Source organism: Larus michahellis, chromosome 10 (assembly GCF_964199755.1).
Source record: "Larus michahellis chromosome 10, bLarMic1.1, whole genome shotgun sequence".
In the NCBI taxonomy this organism is placed as follows: domain Eukaryota; kingdom Metazoa; phylum Chordata; class Aves; order Charadriiformes; family Laridae; genus Larus; species Larus michahellis.
The window spans coordinates 24937581-24963057 of record NC_133905.1 but is presented as its reverse complement, the minus strand read 5'-3'; positions in this window follow the sequence as shown (position 1 = coordinate 24963057).

Here is a 25477-nt window from a genome sequence, read left to right as displayed (position 1 = left end):
ACTGGAAGGAACGTTGGGGCTTCTTCTCACTGTCTCTGACATAGGGTTTCACTGTCCCGGGAAAGTCTCTGCTAACACCCTGCAGAGCGCTGTGCCCAATATACAGAAACGTCTTGCGGTATCTCCTACAGGGAAAGTGCCAGGAGGAATTGTGGAGCTTGGTCTCAGTGTCTCTGAGAATTGCTCTGATTATCCGTGTGACCTCTTTGCTAAGACTCTCCAGAGAGCCGTCCTCAAAACCAACACACATCTTGACATATCTCCCACATTGATCGCAGTGTCTCCAGGAACGGCATTCAAGGAGCCAGGAACTTTTCTGCCCACACTCTCCGGGGACAGTTCCTTAAAACCAATATACATCCTGCTATATCTCCCACATGGAAAATGCCAGGAGGGAAAAGTGGGGATTATGTTTAGACTTTCTCGGAACTGCTTCAAATCAACTAGATATCTTTGTGCTGTAAATCTCCCAACAGACAAATGTAAAAGCAGCAAACATCTCGCTGTATGTCCCACATCCAAAGTGCCAAGAGAGAGCTTGCTCTCCCTGTCTTTGAGTACTGTTTTCACTGTCCCGGTTACCTCTTTGCTAACATTCTCTTCAGAGCTGCAGTGAAACCAGGAACCACGTGGAGAAGGCACCCACACTGAAAATGACTGGAAGGAACATTGGGGCTTCTTCTCACTGTCTCTGACATAGGGTTTCACTGTCCCGGGAAAGTCTCTGCTAACACCCTGCAGAGCGCTGTGCCCAATATACAGAAACGTCTTGCGGTATCTCTTACAGGGAAAGTGCCAGGAGGAATCGTGGAGCTAGTTCTCAGTGTCTCTGAGAATTGCTCTGATTATCCGTGTGACCTCTTTGCTAAGACTCTCCAGAGAGACGGCCTCAAAACCAACACACATCTTGACATATCTCCCACATTGATCGCAGTGTCTCCAGAAACGGCATTCAAGGAGCCAGGAACTTTTCTGCCCACACTGTCCATTGAGTTGTCCTCAAAACCAATATACATCCTGCTATATCTCCCACATGGAAAATGCCAGGAGGGAAAAGTGGGGATTATGTTTAGACTTTCTCGGAACTGCTTCAAATCAACTAGATATCTTTGTGCTGTAAATCTCCCAACAGCCAAAGGCAAAAGCAGCAAACATCTCGCTGTATGTCCCACATCCAAAGTGCCAAGAGAGAGCTTGCTCTCCCTGTCTTTGAGTACTGTTTTCACTGTCCCGGTTACCTCTTTGCTAACATTCTCTTCAGAGCTGCAGTGAAACCAGGAACCACGTGGAGAAGGCACCCACACTGAAAATGACAGGAAGGAACGTTGGGGCTTCTTCTCACTGTCTCTGACATAGGGTTTCACTGTCCCGGGAAAGTCTCTGCTAACACCCTGCAGAGCGCTGTGCCCAATATACAGAAACGTCTTGCGGTATCTCCTACAGGGAAAGTGCCAGGAGGAATTGTGGAGCTTGGTCTCAGTGTCTCTGAGAATTGCTCTGATTATCCGTGTGACCTCTTTGCTAAGACTCTCCAGAGAGCCGTCCTCAAAACCAACACACATCTTGACATATCTCCCACATTGATCGCAGTGTCTCCAGGAACGGCATTCAAGGAGCCAGGAACTTTTCTGCCCACACTCTCCGGGGACAGTTCCTTAAAACCAATATACATCCTGCTATATCTCCCACATGGAAAATGCCAGGAGGGAAAAGTGGGGATTATGTTTAGACTTTCTCGGAACTGCTTCAAATCAACTAGATATCTTTGTGCTGTAAATCTCCCAACAGACAAATGTAAAAGCAGCAAACATCTCGCTGTATGTCCCACATCCAAAGTGCCAAGAGAGAGCTTGCTCTCCCTGTCTTTGAGTACTGTTTTCACTGTCCCGGTTACCTCTTTGCTAACATTCTCTTCAGAGCTGCAGTGAAACCAGGAACCACGTGGAGAAGGCACCCACACTGAAAATGACTGGAAGGAACATTGGGGCTTCTTCTCACTGTCTCTGACATAGGGTTTCACTGTCCCGGGAAAGTCTCTGCTAACACCCTGCAGAGCGCTGTGCCCAATATACAGAAACGTCTTGCGGTATCTCTTACAGGGAAAGTGCCAGGAGGAATCGTGGAGCTAGTTCTCAGTGTCTCTGAGAATTGCTCTGATTATCCGTGTGACCTCTTTGCTAAGACTCTCCAGAGAGCCGTCCTCAAAACCAACACACATCTTGACATATCTCCCACATTGATCGCAGTGTCTCCAGAAACGGCATTCAAGGAGCCAGGAACTTTTCTGCCCACACTGTCCATTGAGTTGTCCTCAAAACCAATATACATCCTGCTATATCTCCCACATGGAAAATGCCAGGAGGGAAAAGTGGGGATTATGTTTAGACTTTCTCGGAACTGCTTCAAATCAACTAGATATCTTTGTGCTGTAAATCTCCCAACAGCCAAAGGCAAAAGCAGCAAACATCTCGCTGTATGTCCCACATCCAAAGTGCCAAGAGAGAGCTTGCTCTCCCTGTCTTTGAGTACTGTTTTCACTGTCCCGGTTACCTCTTTGCTAACATTCTCTTCAGAGCTGCAGTGAAACCAGGAACCACGTGGAGAAGGCACCCACACTGAAAATGACAGGAAGGAACGTTGGGGCTTCTTCTCACTGTCTCTGACATAGGGTTTCACTGTCCCGGGAAAGTCTCTGCTAACACCCTGCAGAGCGCTGTGCCCAATATACAGAAACGTCTTGCGGTATCTCCTACAGGGAAAGTGCCAGGAGGAATTGTGGAGCTTGGTCTCAGTGTCTCTGAGAATTGCTCTGATTATCCGTGTGACCTCTTTGCTAAGACTCTCCAGAGAGACGGCCTCAAAACCAACACACATCTTGACATATCTCCCACATTGATCGCAGTGTCTCCAGGAACGGCATTCAAGGAGCCAGGAACTTTTCTGCCCACACTCTCCGGGGACAGTTCCTTAAAACCAATATACATCCTGCTATATCTCCCACATGGAAAATGCCAGGAGGGAAAAGTGGGGATTATGTTTAGACTTTCTCGGAACTGCTTCAAATCAACTAGATATCTTTGTGCTGTAAATCTCCCAACAGCCAAATGTAAAAGCAGCAAACATCTCGCTGTATGTCCCACATCCAAAGTGCCAAGAGAGAGCTTGCTCTCCCTGTCTTTGAGTACTGTTTTCAGTGTCCCGGTTACCTCGTTGCTAACATTCTCTTCAGAGCTGCAGTGAAACCAGGAACCACGGGGAGAAGGCACCCACACTGAAGATGACTGGAAGGAACACTGGGGCTTCTTCTCAGTGTCTCTGACATAGGGTTTCACTGTCCCGGGAAAGTCTCTGCTAACACCCTGCAGAGCGCTGTGCCCAATATACAGAAACGTCTTGCGGTATCTCCTACAGGGAAAGTGCCAGGAGGAATCGTGGAGCTAGTTCTCAGTGTCTCTGAGAATTGCTCTGATTATCCGTGTGACCTCTTTGCTAAGACTCTCCAGAGAGACGGCCTCAAAACCAACACACATCTTGACATATCTCCCACATTGATCGCAGTGTCTCCAGAAACGGCATTCAAGGAGCCAGGAACTTTTCTGCCCACACTGTCCATTGAGTTGTCCTCAAAACCAATATACATCCTGCTATATCTCCCACATGGAAAATGCCAGGAGGCAAAAGTGGGGATTATGTTTAGACTTTCTCGGAACTGCTTCAAATCAACTAGATATCTTTGTGCTGTAAATCTCCCAAATGCCAAACGCAAAAGCAGCAAACATCTCGCTGTATGTCCCACATCCAAAGTGCCAAGAGAGAGCTTGCTCTCCCTGTCTTTGAGTACTGTTTTCACTGTCCCGGTTACCTCTTTGCTAACATTCTCTTCAGAGCTGCAGTGAAACCAGGAACCACGTGGAGAAGGCACCCACACTGAAAATGACTGGAAGGAACGTTGGGGCTTCTTCTCACTGTCTCTGACATAGGGTTTCACTGTCCCGGGAAAGTCTCTGCTAACACCCTGCAGAGCGCTGTGCCCAATATACAGAAACGTCTTGCGGTATCTCCTACAGGGAAACTGCCAGGAGGAATTGTGGAGCTTGGTCTCAGTGTCTCTGAGAATTGCTCTGATTATCCGTGTGACCTCTTTGCTAAGACTCTCCAGAGAGACGTCCTCAAAACCAACACACATCTTGACATATCTCCCACATTGATCGCAGTGTCTCCAGGAACGGCATTCAAGGAGCCAGGAACTTTTCTGCCCACACTCTCCGGGGACAGTTCCTTAAAACCAATATACATCCTGCTATATCTCCCACATGGAAAATGCCAGGAGGGAAAAGTGGGGATTATGTTTAGACTTTCTCGGAACTGCTTCAAATCAACTAGATATCTTTGTGCTGTAAATCTCCCAACAGCCAAAGGCAAAAGCAGCAAACATCTCGCTGTATGTCCCACATCCAAAGTGCCAAGAGAGAGCTTGCTCTCCCTGTCTTTGAGTACAGTTTTCACTGTCCCGGTTACCTCTTTGCTAACATTCTCTTCAGAGCTGCAGTGAAACCAGGAACCACGGGGAGAAGGCACCCACACTGAAAATGACTGGAAGGAACGTTGGGGCTTCTTCTCACTGTCTCTGACATAGGGTTTCACTGTCCCGGGAAAGTCTCTGCTAACACCCTGCAGAGCGCTGTGCCCAATATACAGAAACGTCTTGCGGTATCTCCTACAGGGAAAGTGCCAGGAGGAATTGTGGAGCTTGGTCTCAGTGTCTCTGAGAATTGCTCTGATTATCCGTGTGACCTCTTTGCTAAGACTCTCCAGAGAGACGTCCTCAAAACCAACACACATCTTGACATATCTCCCACATTGATCGCAGTGTCTCCAGAAACGGCATTCAAGGAGCCAGGAACTTTTCTGCCCACACTGTCCATTGAGTTGTCCTCAAAACCAATATACATCCTGCTATATCTCCCACATGGAAAATGCCAGGAGGGAAAAGTGGGGATTATGTTTAGACTTTCTCGGAACTGCTTCAAATCAACTAGATATCTTTGTGCTGTAAATCTCCCAACAGACAAACGCAAAAGCAGCAAACATCTCGCTGTATGTCCCACATCCAAAGTGCCAAGAGAGAGCTTGCTCTCCCTGTCTTTGAGTACAGTTTTCAGTGTCCCGGTTACCTCTTTGCTAACATTCTCTTCAGAGCTGCAGTGAAACCAGGAACCACGGGGAGAAGGCACCCACACTGAAAATGACTGGAAGGAACGTTGGGGCTCCTTCTCACTGTCTCTGACATAGGGTTTCACTGTCCCGGGAAAGTCTCTGCTAACACCCTGCAGAGCGCAGTGCCCAATATACAGAAACGTCTTGCGGTATCTCCTACAGGGAAAGTGCCAGGAGGAATTGTGGAGCTTGGTCTCAGTGTCTCTGAGAATTGCTCTGATTATCTGTGTGACCTCTTTGCTAAGACTCTCCAGAGAGACGTCCTCAAAACCAACACACATCTTGACATATCTCCCACATTGATCGCAGTGTCTCCAGAAACGGCATTCAAGGAGCCAGGAACTTTTCTGCCCACACTCTCCGGGGACAGTTCCTTAAAACCAATATACATCCTGCTATATCTCCCACATGGAAAATGCCAGGAGGGAAAAGTGGGGATTATGTTTAGACTTTCTCGGAACTGCTTCAAATCAACTAGATATCTTTGTGCTGTAAATCTCCCAACAGCCAAAGGCAAAAGCAACAAACATCTCGCTGTATGTCCCACATCCAAAGTGCCAAGAGAGAGCTTGCTCTCCCTGTCTTTGAGTACTGTTTTCACTGTCCCGGTTACCTCTTTGCTAACATTCTCTTCAGAGCTGCAGTGAAACCAGGAACCACGTGGAGAAGGCACCCACACTGAAAATGACTGGAAGGAACGTTGGGGCTTCTTCTCACTGTCTCTGACATAGGGTTTCACTGTCCCGGGAAAGTCTCTGCTAACACCCTGCAGAGCGCTGTGCCCAATATACAGAAACGTCTTGCGGTATCTCCTACAGGGAAAGTGCCAGGAGGAATTGTGGAGCTTGGTCTCAGTGTCTCTGAGAATTGCTCTGATTATCCGTGTGACCTCTTTGCTAAGACTCTCCAGAGAGACGTCCTCAAAACCAACACACATCTTGACATATCTCCCACATTGATCGCAGTGTCTCCAGGAACGGCATTCAAGGAGCCAGGAACTTTTCTGCCCACACTCTCCGGGGACAGTTCCTTAAAACCAATATACATCCTGCTATATCTCCCACATGGAAAATGCCAGGAGGGAAAAGTGGGGATTATGTTTAGACTTTCTCGGAACTGCTTCAAATCAACTAGATATCTTTGTGCTGTAAATCTCCCAACAGCCAAAGGCAAAAGCAGCAAACATCTCGCTGTATGTCCCACATCCAAAGTGCCAAGAGAGAGCTTGCTCTCCCTGTCTTTGAGTACTGTTTTCACTGTCCCGGTTACCTCTTTGCTAACATTCTCTTCAGAGCTGCAGTGAAACCAGGAACCACGTGGAGAAGGCACCCACACTGAAAATGACTGGAAGGAACGTTGGGGCTTCTTCTCACTGTCTCTGACATAGGGTTTCACTGTCCCGGGAAAGTCTCTGCTAACACCCTGCAGAGCGCTGTGCCCAATATACAGAAACGTCTTGCGATATCTCCTACAAGGACAGTGCCAAGAGGGAATCGTGGAGCTAGTTCTCAGTGTCTCTGAGAATTGCTCTGATTATCCGTGTGACCTCTTTGCTAAGACTCTCCAGAGAGACGTCCTCAAAACCAACACACATCTTGACATATCTCCCACATTGATCGCAGTGTCTCCAGAAACGGCATTCAAGGAGCCAGGAACTTTTCTGCCCACACTGTCCATTGAGTTGTCCTCAAAACCAATATACATCCTGCTATATCTCCCACATGGAAAATGCCAGGAGGGAAAAGTGGGGATTATGTTTAGACTTTCTCGGAACTGCTTCAAATCAACTAGATATCTTTGTGCTGTAAATCTCCCAACAGCCAAACGCAAAAGCAGCAAACATCTCGCTGTATGTCCCACATCCAAAGTGCCAAGAGAGAGCTTGCTCTCCCTGTCTTTGAGTACTGTTTTCACTGTCCCGGTTACCTCTTTGCTAACATTCTCTTCAGAGCTGCAGTGAAACCAGGAACCACGGGGAGAAGGCACCCACACTGAAAATGACTAGAAGGAACATTGGGGCTTCTTCTCAGTGTCTCTGATGTCGGGTTTCACTGTCCCGGGAAAGTCTCTGCTAACACCCTGCAGAGCGCTGTGCCCAATATACAGAAACATCTTGCGGTATCTCCTACAGGGAAAGTGCCAGGAGGAATCGTGGAGCTAGTTCTCAGTGTCTCTGAGAATTGCTCTGATTATCCGTGTGACCTCTTTGCTAAGACTCTCCAGAGATACGTCCTCAAAACCAACACACATCTTGACATATCTCCCACATTGATCGCAGTGTCTCCAGAAACGGCATTCAAGGAGCCAGGAACTTTTCTGCCCACACTGTCCATTGAGTTGTCCTCAAAACCAATATACATCCTGCTATATCTCCCACATGGAAAATGCCAGGAGGGAAAAGTGGGGATTATGTTTAGACTTTCTCGGAACTGCTTCAAATCAACTAGATATCTTTGTGCTGTAAATCTCCCAAATGCCAAACGCAAAAGCAGCAAACATCTCGCTGTATGTCCCACATCCAAAGTGCCAAGAGAGAGCTTGCTCTCCCTGTCTTTGAGTACAGTTTTCACTGTCCCGGTTACCTCTTTGCTAACATTCTCTTCAGAGCTGCAGTGAAACCAGGAACCACGGGGAGAAGGCACCCACACTGAAAATGACTGGAAGGAACGTTGGGGCTTCTTCTCACTGTCTCTGACATAGGGTTTCACTGTCCCGGGAAAGTCTCTGCTAACACCCTGCAGAGCGCTGTGCCCAATATACAGAAACGTCTTGCGGTATCTCCTACAGGGAAAGTGCCAGGAGGAATTGTGGAGCTTGGTCTCAGTGTCTCTGAGAATTGCTCTGATTATCTGTGTGACCTCTTTGCTAAGACTCTCCAGAGAGACGTCCTCAAAACCAACACACATCTTGACATATCTCCCACATTGATCGCAGTGTCTCCAGAAACGGCATTCAAGGAGCCAGGAACTTTTCTGCCCACACTGTCCATTGAGTTGTCCTCAAAACCAATATACATCCTGCTATATCTCCCACATGGAAAATGCCAGGAGGGAAAAGTGGGGATTATGTTTAGACTTTCTCGGAACTGCTTCAAATCAACTAGATATCTTTGTGCTGTAAATCTCCCAACAGACAAACGCAAAAGCAGCAAACATCTCGCTGTATGTCCCACATCCAAAGTGCCAAGAGAGAGCTTGCTCTCCCTGTCTTTGAGTACAGTTTTCAGTGTCCCGGTTACCTCTTTGCTAACATTCTCTTCAGAGCTGCAGTGAAACCAGGAACCACGGGGAGAAGGCACCCACACTGAAAATGACTGGAAGGAACGTTGGGGCTTCTTCTCACTGTCTCTGACATAGGGTTTCACTGTCCCGGGAAAGTCTCTGCTAACACCCTGCAGAGCGCAGTGCCCAATATACAGAAACGTCTTGCGGTATCTCCTACAGGGAAAGTGCCAGGAGGAATTGTGGAGCTTGGTCTCAGTGTCTCTGAGAATTGCTCTGATTATCTGTGTGACCTCTTTGCTAAGACTCTCCAGAGAGACGTCCTCAAAACCAACACACATCTTGACATATCTCCCACATTGATCGCAGTGTCTCCAGAAACGGCATTCAAGGAGCCAGGAACTTTTCTGCCCACACTCTCCGGGGACAGTTCCTTAAAACCAATATACATCCTGCTATATCTCCCACATGGAAAATGCCAGGAGGGAAAAGTGGGGATTATGTTTAGACTTTCTCGGAACTGCTTCAAATCAACTAGATATCTTTGTGCTGTAAATCTCCCAACAGCCAAAGGCAAAAGCAACAAACATCTCGCTGTATGTCCCACATCCAAAGTGCCAAGAGAGAGCTTGCTCTCCCTGTCTTTGAGTACTGTTTTCACTGTCCCGGTTACCTCTTTGCTAACATTCTCTTCAGAGCTGCAGTGAAACCAGGAACCACGTGGAGAAGGCACCCACACTGAAAATGACTGGAAGGAACGTTGGGGCTTCTTCTCACTGTCTCTGACATAGGGTTTCACTGTCCCGGGAAAGTCTCTGCTAACACCCTGCAGAGCGCTGTGCCCAATATACAGAAACGTCTTGCGGTATCTCCTACAGGGAAAGTGCCAGGAGGAATTGTGGAGCTTGGTCTCAGTGTCTCTGAGAATTGCTCTGATTATCCGTGTGACCTCTTTGCTAAGACTCTCCAGAGAGACGGCCTCAAAACCAACACACATCTTGACATATCTCCCACATTGATCGCAGTGTCTCCAGGAACGGCATTCAAGGAGCCAGGAACTTTTCTGCCCACACTCTCCGGGGACAGTTCCTTAAAACCAATATACATCCTGCTATATCTCCCACATGGAAAATGCCAGGAGGCAAAAGTGGGGATTATGTTTAGACTTTCTCGGAACTGCTTCAAATCAACTAGATATCTTTGTGCTGTAAATCTCCCAACAGCCAAACACAAAAGCAGCAAACATCTCGCTGTATGTCCCACATCCAAAGTGCCAAGAGAGAGCTTGCTCTCCCTGTCTTTGAGTACTGTTTTCACTGTCCCGGTTACCTCTTTGCTAACATTCTCTTCAGAGCTGCAGTGAAACCAGGAACCACGTGGAGAAGGCACCCACACTGAAAATGACTGGAAGGAACGTTGGGGCTTCTTCTCACTGTCTCTGACATAGGGTTTCACTGTCCCGGGAAAGTCTCTGCTAACACCCTGCAGAGCGCAGTGCCCAATATACAGAAACGTCTTGCGGTATCTCCTACAGGGAAAGTGCCAGGAGGAATTGTGGAGCTTGGTCTCAGTGTCTCTGAGAATTGCTCTGATTATCCGTGTGACCTCTTTGCTAAGACTCTCCAGAGAGACGTCCTCAAAACCAACACACATCTTGACATATCTCCCACATTGATCGCAGTGTCTCCAGGAACGGCATTCAAGGAGCCAGGAACTTTTCTGCCCACACTCTCCGGGGACAGTTCCTTAAAACCAATATACATCCTGCTATATCTCCCACATGGAAAATGCCAGGAGGGAAAAGTGGGGATTATGTTTAGACTTTCTCGGAACTGCTTCAAATCAACTAGATATCTTTGTGCTGTAAATCTCCCAACAGACAAACGCAACAGCAACAAACATCTCGCTGTATGTCCCACATCCAAAGTGCCAAGAGAGAGCTTGCTCTCCCTGTCTTTGAGTACTGTTTTCACTGTCCCGGTTACCTCTTTGCTAACATTCTCTTCAGAGCTGCAGTGAAACCAGGAACCACGTGGAGAAGGCACCCACACTGAAAATGACTGGAAGGAACGTTGGGGCTTCTTCTCAGTGTCTCTGACATAGGGTTTCACTGTCCCGGGAAAGTCTCTGCTAACACCCTGCAGAGCGCTGTGCCCAATATACAGAAACGTCTTGCGATATCTCCTACAAGGACAGTGCCAAGAGGGAATCGAGGAGCTAGTTCTCAGTGTCTCTGAGAATTGCTCTGATTATCCGTGTGACCTCTTTGCTAAGACTCTCCAGAGAGACGGCCTCAAAACCAACACACATCTTGACATATCTCCCACATTGATCGCAGTGTCTCCAGAAACGGCATTCAAGGAGCCAGGAACTTTTCTGCCCACACTGTCCATTGAGTTGTCCTCAAAACCAATATACATCCTGCTATATCTCCCACATGGAAAATGCCAGGAGGGAAAAGTGGGGATTATGTTTAGACTTTCTCGGAACTGCTTCAAATCAACTAGATATCTTTGTGCTGTAAATCTCCCAACAGACAAAGGCAAAAGCAACAAACATCTCGCTGTATGTCCCACATCCAAAGTGCCAAGAGAGAGCTTGTTCTCCCTGTCTTTGAGTACTGTTTTCACTGTCCCGGTTACCTCTTTGCTAACATTCTCTTCAGAGCTGCAGTGAAACCAGGAACCACGTGGAGAAGGCACCCACACTGAAAATGACTGGAAGGAACGTTGGGGCTTCTTCTCACTGTCTCTGACATAGGGTTTCACTGTCCCGGGAAAGTCTCTGCTAACACCCTGCAGAGCGCTGTGCCCAATATACAGAAACGTCTTGCGGTATCTCCTACAGGGAAAGTGCCAGGAGGAATTGTGGAGCTTGGTCTCAGTGTCTCTGAGAATTGCTCTGATTATCCGTGTGACCTCTTTGCTAAGACTCTCCAGAGAGACGGCCTCAAAACCAACACACATCTTGACATATCTCCCACATTGATCGCAGTGTCTCCAGGAACGGCATTCAAGGAGCCAGGAACTTTTCTGCCCACACTCTCCGGGGACAGTTCCTTAAAACCAATATACATCCTGCTATATCTCCCACATGGAAAATGCCAGGAGGGAAAAGTGGGGATTATGTTTAGACTTTCTCGGAACTGCTTCAAATCAACTAGATATCTTTGTGCTGTAAATCTCCCAACAGCCAAATGTAAAAGCAGCAAACATCTCGCTGTATGTCCCACATCCAAAGTGCCAAGAGAGAGCTTGCTCTCCCTGTCTTTGAGTACTGTTTTCACTGTCCCGGTTACCTCTTTGCTAACATTCTCTTCAGAGCTGCAGTGAAACCAGGAACCACGTGGAGAAGGCACCCACACTGAAGATGACTGGAAGGAACATTGGGGCTTCTTCTCAGTGTCTCTGACATAGGGTTTCACTGTCCCGGGAAAGTCTCTGCTAACACCCTGCAGAGCGCTGTGCCCAATATACAGAAACGTCTTGCGGTATCTCCTACAGGGAAAGTGCCCGGAGGAATCGTGGAGCTAGTTCTCAGTGTCTCTGAGAATTGCTCTGATTATCCGTGTGACCTCTTTGCTAAGACTCTCCAGAGAGACGGCCTCAAAACCAACACACATCTTGACATATCTCCCACATTGATCGCAGTGTCTCCAGAAACGGCATTCAAGGAGCCAGGAACTTTTCTGCCCACACTGTCCATTGAGTTGTCCTCAAAACCAATATACATCCTGCTATATCTCCCACATGGAAAATGCCAGGAGGGAAAAGTGGGGATTATGTTTAGACTTTCTCGGAACTGCTTCAAATCAACTAGATATCTTTGTGCTGTAAATCTCCCAACAGCCAAACGCAAAATCAGCAAACATCTCGCTGTATGTCCCACATCCAAAGTGCCAAGAGAGAGCTTGCTCTCCCTGTCTTTGAGTACTGTTTTCACTGTCCCGGTTACCTCTTTGCTAACATTCTCTTCAGAGCTGCAGTGAAACCAGGAACCACGTGGAGAAGGCACCCACACTGAAAATGACTGGAAGGAACGTTGGGGCTTCTTCTCACTGTCTCTGACATAGGGTTTCACTGTCCCGGGAAAGTCTCTGCTAACACCCTGCAGAGCGCTGTGCCCAATATACAGAAACGTCTTGCGGTATCTCCTACAGGGAAAGTGCCAGGAGGAATTGTGGAGCTTGGTCTCAGTGTCTCTGAGAATTGCTCTGATTATCCGTGTGACCTCTTTGCTAAGACTCTCCAGAGAGACGTCCTCAAAACCAACACACATCTTGACATATCTCCCACATTGATCGCAGTGTCTCCAGGAACGGCATTCAAGGAGCCAGGAACTTTTCTGCCCACACTCTCCGGGGACAGTTCCTTAAAACCAATATACATCCTGCTATATCTCCCACATGGAAAATGCCAGGAGGGAAAAGTGGGGATTATGTTTAGACTTTCTCGGAACTGCTTCAAATCAACTAGATATCTTTGTGCTGTAAATCTCCCAACAGACAAACGCAACAGCAACAAACATCTCGCTGTATGTCCCACATCCAAAGTGCCAAGAGAGAGCTTGCTCTCCCTGTCTTTGAGTACTGTTTTCACTGTCCCGGTTACCTCTTTGCTAACATTCTCTTCAGAGCTGCAGTGAAACCAGGAACCACGTGGAGAAGGCACCCACACTGAAAATGACTGGAAGGAACGTTGGGGCTTCTTCTCAGTGTCTCTGACATAGGGTTTCACTGTCCCGGGAAAGTCTCTGCTAACACCCTGCAGAGCGCTGTGCCCAATATACAGAAACGTCTTGCGATATCTCCTACAAGGACAGTGCCAAGAGGGAATCGAGGAGCTAGTTCTCAGTGTCTCTGAGAATTGCTCTGATTATCCGTGTGACCTCTTTGCTAAGACTCTCCAGAGAGACGGCCTCAAAACCAACACACATCTTGACATATCTCCCACATTGATCGCAGTGTCTCCAGAAACGGCATTCAAGGAGCCAGGAACTTTTCTGCCCACACTGTCCATTGAGTTGTCCTCAAAACCAATATACATCCTGCTATATCTCCCACATGGAAAATGCCAGGAGGGAAAAGTGGGGATTATGTTTAGACTTTCTCGGAACTGCTTCAAATCAACTAGATATCTTTGTGCTGTAAATCTCCCAACAGCCAAAGGCAAAAGCAGCAAACATCTCGCTGTATGTCCCACATCCAAAGTGCCAAGAGAGAGCTTGCTCTCCCTGTCTTTGAGTACTGTTTTCACTGTCCCGGTTACCTCTTTGCTAACATTCTCTTCAGAGCTGCAGTGAAACCAGGAACCACGGGGAGAAGGCACCCACACTGAAAATGACTAGAAGGAACATTGGGGCTTCTTCTCAGTGTCTCTGATGTCGGGTTTCACTGTCCCGGGAAAGTCTCTGCTAACACCCTGCAGAGCGCTGTGCCCAATATACAGAAACATCTTGCGGTATCTCCTACAGGGAAAGTGCCAGGAGGAATCGTGGAGCTAGTTCTCAGTGTCTCTGAGAATTGCTCTGATTATCCGTGTGACCTCTTTGCTAAGACTCTCCAGAGAGACGTCCTCAAAACCAACACACATCTTGACATATCTCCCACATTGATCGCAGTGTCTCCAGAAACGGCATTCAAGGAGCCAGGAACTTTTCTGCCCACACTGTCCATTGAGTTGTCCTCAAAACCAATATACATCCTGCTATATCTCCCACATGGAAAATGCCAGGAGGGAAAAGTGGGGATTATGTTTAGACTTTCTCGGAACTGCTTCAAATCAACTAGATATCTTTGTGCTGTAAATCTCCCAACAGCCAAACGCAAAAGCAGCAAACATCTCGCTGTATGTCCCACATCCAAAGTGCCAAGAGAGAGCTTGCTCTCCCTGTCTTTGAGTACAGTTTTCAGTGTCCCGATTACCTCTTTGCTAACATTCTCTTCAGAGCTGCAGTGAAACCAGGAACCACGTGGAGAAGGCACCCACACTGAAAATGACTGGAAGGAACGTTGGGGCTTCTTCTCAGTGTCTCTGACATAGGGTTTCACTGTCCCGGGAAAGTCTCTGCTAACACCCTGCAGAGCGCTGTGCCCAATATACAGAAACGTCTTGCGGTATCTCCTACAGGGAAAGTGCCAGGAGGAATAGTGGAGCTTGGTCTCAGTGTCTCTGAGAATTGCTCTGATTATCTGTGTGACCTCTTTGCTAAGACTCTCCAGAGAGACGTCCTCAAAACCAACACACATCTTGACATATCTCCCACATTGATCGCAGTGTCTCCAGAAACGGCATTCAAGGAGCCAGGAACTTTTCTGCCCACACTCTCCGGGGACAGTTCCTTAAAACCAATATACATCCTGCTATATCTCCCACATGGAAAATGCCAGGAGGCAAAAGTGGGGATTATGTTTAGACTTTCTCGGAACTGCTTCAAATCAACTAGATATCTTTGTGCTGTAAATCTCCCAAATGCCAAACGCAAAAGCAGCAAACATCTCGCTGTATGTCCCACATCCAAAGTGCCAAGAGAGAGCTTGCTCTCCCTGTCTTTGAGTACAGTTTTCACTGTCCCGGTTACCTCTTTGCTAACATTCTCTTCAGAGCTGCAGTGAAACCAGGAACCACGTGGAGAAGGCACCCACACTGAAAATGCCTGGAAGGAACGTTGGGGCTTCTTCTCACTGTCTCTGACATAGGGTTTCACTGTCCCGGGAAAGTCTCTGCTAACACCCTGCAGAGCGCTGTGCCCAATATACAGAAACGTCTTGCGGTATCTCCTACAGGGAAAGTGCCAGGAGGAATTGTGGAGCTTGGTCTCAGTGTCTCTGAGAATTGCTCTGATTATCCGTGTGACCTCTTTGCTAAGACTCTCCAGAGAGACGTCCTCAAAACCAACACACATCTTGACATATCTCCCACATTGATCGCAGTGTCTCCAGAAACGGCATTCAAGGAGCCAGGAACTTTTCTGCCCACAGTCTCCGGGGACAGTTCCTTAAAACCAATATACATCCTGCTATATCTCCCACATGGAAAATGCCAGGAGGGAAAAGTGGGGATTATGTTTAGACTTTCTCGGAACTGCTTCAAATCAACTAGATATCTTTGTGCTGTAAATCTCCCAACAGCCAAACGCAAAAGCAGCAAACATCTCGCTGTATGTCCCACATCCAAAGTGCCAAGAGAGAGCTTGCTCTCCCTGTCTTTGAGTACTGTTTTCACTGTCCCGGTTACCTCTTTGCTAACATTCTCTTCAGAGCTGCAGTGAAACCAGGAACCACGTGGAGAAGGCACCCACACTGAAAATGACTGGAAGGAACGTTGGGGCTTCTTCTCACTGTCTCTGACATAGGGTTTCACTGTCCCGGGAAAGTCTCTGCTAACACCCTGCAGAGCGCTGTGCCCAATATACAGAAACGTCTTGCGGTATCTCCTACAAGGACAGTGCCAAGAGGGAATCGTGGAGCTAGTTCTCAGTGTCTCTGAGAATTGCTCTGATTATCCGTGTGACCTCTTTGCTAAGACTCTCCAGAGAGACGGCCTCAAAACCAACACACATCTTGACATATCTCCCACATTGATCGCAGTGTCTCCAGAAACGGCATTCAAGGAGCCAGGAACTTTTCTGCCCACACTGTCCATTGAGTTGTCCTCAAAACCAATATACATCCTGCTATATCTCCCACATGGAAAATGCCAGGAGGGAAAAGTGGGGATTATGTTTAGACTTTCTCGGAACTGCTTCAAATCAACTAGATATCTTTGTGCTGTAAATCTCCCAACAGCCAAACGCAAAAGCAGCAAACATCTCGCTGTATGTCCCACATCCAAAGTGCCAAGAGAGAGCTTGCTCTCCCTGTCTTTGAGTACTGTTTTCACTGTCCCGGTTACCTCTTTGCTAACATTCTCTTCAGAGCTGCAGTGAAACCAGGAACCACGGGGAGAAGGCACCCACACTGAAAATGACTAGAAGGAACATTGGGGCTTCTTCTCAGTGTCTCTGATGTCGGGTTTCACTGTCCCGGGAAAGTCTCTGCTAACACCCTGCAGAGCGCTGTGCCCAATATACAGAAACGTCTTGCGGTATCTCCTACAGGGAAAGTGCCAGGAGGAATCGTGGAGCTAGTTCTCAGTGTCTCTGAGAATAGCTCTGATTATCCGTGTGACCTCTTTGCTAAGACTCTCCAGAGAGACGGCCTCAAAACCAACACACATCTTGACATATCTCCCACATTGATCGCAGTGTCTCCAGAAACGGCATTCAAGGAGCCAGGAACTTTTCTGCCCACACTGTCCATTGAGTTGTCCTCAAAACCAATATACATCCTGCTATATCTCCCACATGGAAAATGCCAGGAGGGAAAAGTGGGGATTATGTTTAGACTTTCTCGGAACTGCTTCAAATCAACTAGATATCTTTGTGCTGTAAATCTCCCAAATGCCAAACGCAAAAGCAGCAAACATCTCGCTGTATGTCCCACATCCAAAGTGCCAAGAGAGAGCTTGCTCTCCCTGTCTTTGAGTACTGTTTTCACTGTCCCGGTTACCTCTTTGCTAACATTCTCTTCAGAGCTGCAGTGAAACCAGGAACCACGTGGAGAAGGCACCCACACTGAAAATGACTGGAAGGAACATTGGGGCTTCTTCTCACTGTCTCTGACATAGGGTTTCACTGTCCCGGGAAAGTCTCTGCTAACACCCTGCAGAGCGCTGTGCCCAATATACAGAAACGTCTTGCGGTATCTCCTACAGGGAAAGTGCCAGGAGGAATTGTGAAGCTAGTTCTCAGTGTCTCTGAGAATTGCTCTGATTATCCGTGTGACCTCTTTGCTAAGACTCTCCAGAGAGCCTTCCTCAAAACCAACACACATCTTGACATATCTCCCGCATTGATCGCAGTGTCTCCAGAAACGGCATTCAAGGAGCCAGGAACTTTTCTGCCCACACTGTCCATTGAGTTGTCCTCAAAACCAATATACATCCTGCTATATCTCCCACATGGAAAATGCCAGGAGGGAAAAGTGGGGATTATGTTTAGACTTTCTCGGAACTGCTTCAAATCAACTAGATATCTTTGTGCTGTAAATCTCCCAACAGCCAAACGCAAAAGCAGCAAACATCTCGCTGTATGTCCCACATCCAAAGTGCCAAGAGAGTAATGTAGAGCTTGCTCTCCCTGTCTTTGAGTACAGTTTTCACTGTCCCGGTTACCTCTTTGCTAACATTCTCTTCAGAGCTGCAGTGAAACCAGGAACCACGGGGAGAAGGCACCCACACTGAAAATGACTGGAAGGAACGTTGGGGCTTCTTCTCACTGTCTCTGACATAGGGTTTCACTGTCCCAGGAAAGTCTCTGCTAACACCCTGCAGAGCGCTGTGCCCAATATACAGAAACGTCTTGCAGTATCTCCTACAGGGAAAGTGCCAGGAGGAATAGTGGAGCTTGGTCTCAGTGTCTCTGAGAATTGCTCTGATTATCTGTGTGACCTCTTTGCTAAGACTCTCCAGAGAGACGTCCTCAAAACCAACACACATCTTGACATATCTCCCACATTGATCGCAGTGTCTCCAGAAACGGCATTCAAGGAGACAGGAACTTTTCTGCCCACACTCTCCGGGGACAGTTCCTTAAAACCAATATACATCCTGCTATATCTCTCACATGGAAAATGCCAGGAGGCAAAAGTGGGGATTATGTTTAGACTTTCTCGGAACTGCTTCAAATCAACTAGATATCTTTGTGCTGTAAATCTCCCAAATGCCAAACGCAAAAGCAGCAAACATCTCGCTGTATGTCCCACATCCAAAGTGCCAAGAGAGAGCTTGCTCTCCCTGTCTTTGAGTACAGTTTTCAGTGTCCCGGTTACCTCTTTGCTAACATTCTCTTCAGAGCTGCAGTGAAACCAGGAACCACGTGGAGAAGGCACCCACACTGAAAATGACTGGAAGGAACGTTGGGGCTTCTTCTCACTGTCTCTGACATAGGGTTTCACTGTCCCGGGAAAGTCTCTGCTAACACCCTGCAGAGCGCTGTGCCCAATATACAGAAACGTCTTGCGGTATCTCCTACAGGGAAAGTGCCAGGAGGAATTGTGGAGCTTGGTCTCAGTGTCTCTGAGAATTGCTCTGATTATCTGTGTGACCTCTTTGCTAAGACTCTCCAGAGAGCCGTCCTCAAAACCAACACACATCTTGACATATCTCCCACATTGATCGCAGTGTCTCCAGAAACGGCATTCAAGGAGCCAGGAACTTTTCTGCCCACACTCTCCGGGGACAGTTCCTTAAAACCAATATACATCCTGCTATATCTCCCACATGGAAAATGCCAGGAGGGAAAAGTGGGGATTATGTTTAGACTTTCTCGGAACTGCTTCAAATCAACTAGATATCTTTGTGCTGTAAATCTCCCAACAGCCAAAGGCAAAAGCAGCAAACATCTCGCTGTATGTCCCACATCCAAAGTGCCAAGAGAGAGCTTGCTCTCCCTGTCTTTGAGTACTGTTTTCACTGTCCCGGTTACCTCTTTGCTAACATTCTCTTCAGAGCTGCAGTGAAACCAGGAACCACGTGGAGAAGGCACCCACACTGAAAATGACTGGAAGGAACGTTGGGGCTTCTTCTCACTGTCTCTGACATAGGGTTTCACTGTCCCGGGAAAGTCTCTGCTAACACCCTGCAGAGCGCTGTGCCCAATATACAGAAACGTCCTGCGGTATCTCCTACAAGGACAGTGCCAAGAGGGAATCGTGGAGCTAGTTCTCAGTGTCTCTGAGAATTGCTCTGATTATCCGTGTGACCTCTTTGCTAAGACTCTCCAGAGAGCCGTCCTCAAAACCAACACACATCTTGACATATCTCCCACATTGATCGCAGTGTCTCCAGAAACGGCATTCAAGGAGCCAGGAACTTTTCTGCCCACACTGTCCATTGAGTTGTCCTCAAAACCAATATACATCCTGCTATATCTCCCACATGGAAAATGCCAGGAGGGAAAAGTGGGGATTATGTTTAGACTTTCTCGGAACTGCTTCAAATCAACTAGATATCTTTGTGCTGTAAATCTCCCAACAGCCAAACGCAAAAGCAGCAAACATCTCGCTGTATGTCCCACATCCAAAGTGCCAAGAGAGAGCTTGCTCTCCCTGTCTTTGAGTACTGTTTTCACTGTCCCGGTTACCTCTTTGCTAACATTCTCTTCAGAGCTGCAGTGAAACCAGGAACCACGGGGAGAAGGCACCCACACTGAAAATGACTAGAAGGAACATTGGGGCTTCTTCTCAGTGTCTCTGATGTCGGGTTTCACTGTCCCGGGAAAGTCTCTGCTAACACCCTGCAGAGCGCTGTGCCCAATATACAGAAACGTCTTGCGGTATCTCCTACAGGGAAAGTGCCAGGAGGAATCGTGGAGCTAGTTCTCAGTGTCTCTGAGAATAGCTCTGATTATCCGTGTGACCTCTTTGCTAAGACTCTCCAGAGAGACGGCCTCAAAACCAACACACATCTTGACATATCTCCCACATTGATCGCAGTGTCTCCAGAAACGGCATTCAAGGAGCCAGGAACTTTTCTGCCCACACTGTCCATTGAGTTGTCCTCAAAACCAATATACATCCTGCTATATCTCCCACATGGAAAATGCCAGGAGGGAAAAGTGGGGATTATGTTTAGACTTTCTCGGAACTGCTTCAAATCAACTAGATATCTTTGTGCTGTAAATCTCCCAAATGCCAAACGCAAAAGCAGCAAACATCTCGCTGTATGTCCCACATCCAAAGTGCCAAGAGAGAGCTTGCTCTCCCTGTCTTTGAGTACAGTTTTCACTGTCCCGGTTACCTCTTTGCTAACATTCTCTTCAGAGCTGCAGTGAAACCAGGAACCACGTGGAGAAGGCACCCACACTGAAAATGCCTGGAAGGAACATTGGGGCTTCTTCTCACTGTCTCTGACATAGGGTTTCACTGTCCCGGGAAAGTCTCTGCTAACACCCTGCAGAGCGCTGTGCCCAATATACAGAAACGTCTTGCGGTATCTCCTACAGGGAAAGTGCCAGGAGGAATCGTGGAGCTAGTTCTCAGTGTCTCTGAGAATTGCTCTGATTATCCGTGTGACCTCTTTGCTAAGACTCTCCAGAGAGACGTCCTCAAAACCAACACACATCTTGACATATCTCCCACATTGATCGCAGTGTCTCCAGAAACGGCATTCAAGGAGCCAGGAACTTTTCTGCCCACACTGTCCATTGAGTTGTCCTCAAAACCAATATACATCCTGCTATATCTCCCACATGGAAAATGCCAGGAGGGAAAAGTGGGGATTATGTTTAGACTTTCTCGGAACTGCTTCAAATCAACTAGATATCTTTGTGCTGTAAATCTCCCAAATGCCAAACGCAAAAGCAGCAAACATCTCGCTGTATGTCCCACATCCAAAGTGCCAAGAGAGAGCTTGCTCTCCCTGTCTTTGAGTACTGTTTTCACTGTCCCGGTTACCTCTTTGCTAACATTCTCTTCAGAGCTGCAGTGAAACCAGGAACCACGGGGAGAAGGCACCCACACTGAAAATGACTGGAAGGAACATTGGGGCTTCTTCTCACTGTCTCTGACATAGGGTTTCACTGTCCCGGGAAAGTCTCTGCTAACACCCTGCAGAGCGCTGTGCCCAATATACAGAAACGTCTTGCGGTATCTCCTACAGGGAAAGTGCCAGGAGGAATTGTGGAGCTTGGTCTCAGTGTCTCTGAGAATTGCTCTGATTATCCGTGTGACCTCTTTGCTAAGACTCTCCAGAGAGACGTCCTCAAAACCAACACACATCTTGACATATCTCCCGCATTGATCGCAGTGTCTCCAGAAACGGCATTCAAGGAGCCAGGAACTTTTCTGCCCACACTGTCCATTGAGTTGTCCTCAAAACCAATATACATCCTGCTATATCTCCCACATGGAAAATGCCAGGAGGGAAAAGTGGGGATTATGTTTAGACTTTCTCGGAACTGCTTCAAATCAACTAGATATCTTTGTGCTGTAAATCTCCCAACAGCCAAACGCAAAAGCAGCAAACATCTCGCTGTATGTCCCACATCCAAAGTGCCAAGAGAGTAATGTAGAGCTTGCTCTCCCTGTCTTTGAGTACAGTTTTCACTGTCCCGGTTACCTCTTTGCTAACATTCTCTTCAGAGCTGCAGTGAAACCAGGAACCACGTGGAGAAGGCACCCACACTGAAAATGACTGGAAGGAACGTTGGGGCTTCTTCTCACTGTCTCTGACATAGGGTTTCACTGTCCCGGGAAAGTCTCTGCTAACACCCTGCAGAGCGCAGTGCCCAATATACAGAAACGTCTTGCGGTATCTCCTACAGGGAAAGTGCCAGGAGGGATTGTGAAGCTAGTTCTCAGTGTCTCTGAGAATTGCTCTGATTATCCGTGTGACCTCTTTGCTAAGACTCTCCAGAGAGACGGCCTCAAAACCAACACACATCTTGACATATCTCCCACATTGATCGCAGTGTCTCCAGAAACGGCATTCAAGGAGCCAGGAACTTTTCTGCCCACACTGTCCATTGAGTTGTCCTCAAAACCAATATACATCCTGCTATATCTCCCACATGGAAAATGCCAGGAGGGAAAAGTGGGGATTATGTTTAGACTTTCTCGGAACTGCTTCAAATCAACTAGATATCTTTGTGCTGTAAATCTCCCAACAGACAAATGTAAAAGCAGCAAACATCTCGCTGTATGTCCCACATCCAAAGTGCCAAGAGAGTAATGTAGAGCTTGCTCTCCCTGTCTTTGAGTACAGTTTTCAGTGTCCCGTTTACCTCTTTGCTAACATTCTCTTCAGAGCTGCAGTGAAACCAGGAACCACGTGGAGAAGGCACCCACACTGAAAATGACTGGAAGGAACATTGGGGCTTCTTCTCAGTGTCTCTGACATAGGGTTTCACTGTCCCGGGAAAGTCTCTGCTAACACCCTGCAGAGCGCAGTGCCCAATATACAGAAACGTCTTGCGGTATCTCCTACAAGGACAGTGCCAAGAGGGAATCGTGGAGCTAGTTCTCAGTGTCTCTGAGAATTGCTCTGATTATCCGTGTGACCTCTTTGCTAAGACTCTCCAGAGAGACGGCCTCAAAACCAACACACATCTTGACATATCTCCCACATTGATCGCAGTGTCTCCAGAAACGGCATTCAAGGAGCCAGGAACTTTTCTGCCCACACTGTCCATTGAGTTGTCCTCAAAACCAATATACATCCTGCTATATCTCCCACATGGAAAATGCCAGGAGGGAAAAGTGGGGATTATGTTTAGACTTTCTCGGAACTGCTTCAAATCAACTAGATATCTTTGTGCTGTAAATCTCCCAAATGCCAAACGCAAAAGCAGCAAACATCTCGCTGTATGTCCCACATCCAAAGTGCCAAGAGAGAGCTTGCTCTCCCTGTCTTTGAGTACAGTTTTCACTGTCCCGGTTACCTCTTTGCTAACATTCTCTTCAGAGCTGCAGTGAAACCAGGAACCACGTGGAGAAGGCACCCACACTGAAAATGACTGGAAGGAACATTGGGGCTTCTTCTCACTGTCTCTGACATAGGGTTTCACTGTCCCGGGAAAGTCTCTGCTAACACCCTGCAGAGCGCAGTGCCCAATATACAGAAACGTCTTGCGGTATCTCCTACAGGGAAAGTGCCAGGAGGAATCGTGGAGCTAGTTCTCAGTGTCTCTGAGAATTGCTCTGATTATCCGTGTGACCTCTTTGCTAAGACTCTCCAGAGAGACATCCTCAAAACCAACACACATCTTGACATATCTCCCACATTGATCGCAGTGTCTCCAGAAACGGCATTCAAGGAGCCAGGAACTTTTCTGCCCACACTGTCCATTGAGTTGTCCTCAAAACCAATATACATCCTGCTATATCTCCCACATGGAAAATGCCAGGAGGGAAAAGTGGGGATTATGTTTAGACTTTCTCGGAACTGCTTCAAATCAACTAGATATCTTTGTGCTGTAAATCTCCCAAATGCCAAACGCAAAAGCAGCAAACATCTCGCTGTATGTCCCACATCCAAAGTGCCAAGAGAGAGCTTGCTCTCCCTGTCTTTGAGTACTGTTTTCACTGTCCCGGTTACCTCTTTGCTAACATTCTCTTCAGAGCTGCAGTGAAACCAGGAACCACGGGGAGAAGGCACCCACACTGAAAATGACTGGAAGGAACATTGGGGCTTCTTCTCACTGTCTCTGACATAGGGTTTCACTGTCCCGGGAAAGTCTCTGCTAACACCCTGCAGAGCGCTGTGCCCAATATACAGAAACGTCTTGCAGTATCTCCTACAGGGAAAGTGCCAGGAGGGAATCGTGGAGCTAGTTCTCAGTGTCTCTGAGAATTGCTCTGATTATCCGTGTGACCTCTTTGCTAAGACTCTCCAGAGAGACGGCCTCAAAACCAACACACATCTTGACATATCTCCCACATTGATCGCAGTGTCTCCAGAAACGGCATTCAAGGAGCCAGGAACTTTTCTGCCCACACTGTCCATTGAGTTGTCCTCAAAACCAATATACATCCTGCTATATCTCCCACATGGAAAATGCCAGGAGGGAAAAGTGGGGATTATGTTTAGACTTTCTCGGAACTGCTTCAAATCAACTAGATATCTTTGTGCTGTAAATCTCCCAACAGCCAAACGCAAAAGCAGCAAACATCTCGCTGTATGTCCCACTTCCAAAGTGCCAAGAGAGAGCTTGCTCTCCCTGTCTTTGAGTACTGTTTTCAGTGTCCCGGTTACCTCTTTGCTAACATTCTCTTCAGAGCTGCAGTGAAACCAGGAACCACGGGGAGAAGGCACCCACACTGAAAATGACTAGAAGGAACATTGGGGCTTCTTCTCAGTGTCTCTGATGTCGGGTTTCACTGTCCCCGGAAAGTCTCTGCTAACACCCTGCAGAGCGCTGTGCCCAATATACAGAAACGTCTTGCGGTATCTCCTACAGGGAAAGTGCCAGGAGGAATCGTGGAGCTAGTTCTCAGTGTCTCTGAGAATTGCTCTGATTATCCGTGTGACCTCTTTGCTAAGACTCTCCAGAGAGCCGGCCTCAAAACCAACACACATCTTGACATATCTCCCACATTGATCGCAGTGTCTCCAGAAACGGCATTCAAGGAGCCAGGAACTTTTCTGCCCACACTGTCCATTGAGTTGTCCTCAAAACCAATATACATCCTGCTATATCTCCCACATGGAAAATGCCAGGAGGGAAAAGTGGGGATTATGTTTAGACTTTCTCGGAACTGCTTCAAATCAACTAGATATCTTTGTGCTGTAAATCTCCCAAATGCCAAACGCAAAAGCAGCAAACATCTCGCTGTATGTCCCACATCCAAAGTGCCAAGAGAGAGCTTGCTCTCCCTGTCTTTGAGTACTGTTTTCACTGTCCCGGTTACCTCTTTGCTAACATTCTCTTCAGAGCTGCAGTGAAACCAGGAACCACGGGGAGAAGGCACCCACACTGAAAATGACTGGAAGGAACATTGGGGCTTCTTCTCACTGTCTCTGACATAGGGTTTCACTGTCCCGGGAAAGTCTCTGCTAACACCCTGCAGAGCGCTGTGCCCAATATACAGAAACGTCTTGCGGTATCTCCTACAGGGAAAGTGCCAGGAGGAATTGTGGAGCTTGGTCTCAGTGTCTCTGAGAATTGCTCTGATTATCCGTGTGACCTCTTTGCTAAGACTCTCCAGAGAGCCTTCCTCAAAACCAACACACATCTTGACATATCTCCCTCATTGATCGCAGTGTCTCCAGAAACGGCATTCAAGGAGCCAGGAACTTTTCTGCCCACACTGTCCATTGAGTTGTCCTCAAAACCAATATACATCCTGCTATATCTCCCACATGGAAAATGCCAGGAGGGAAAAGTGGGGATTATGTTTAGACTTTCTCGGAACTGCTTCAAATCAACTAGATATCTTTGTGCTGTAAATCTCCCAACAGCCAAACGCAAAAGCAGCAAACATCTCGCTGTATGTCCCACAT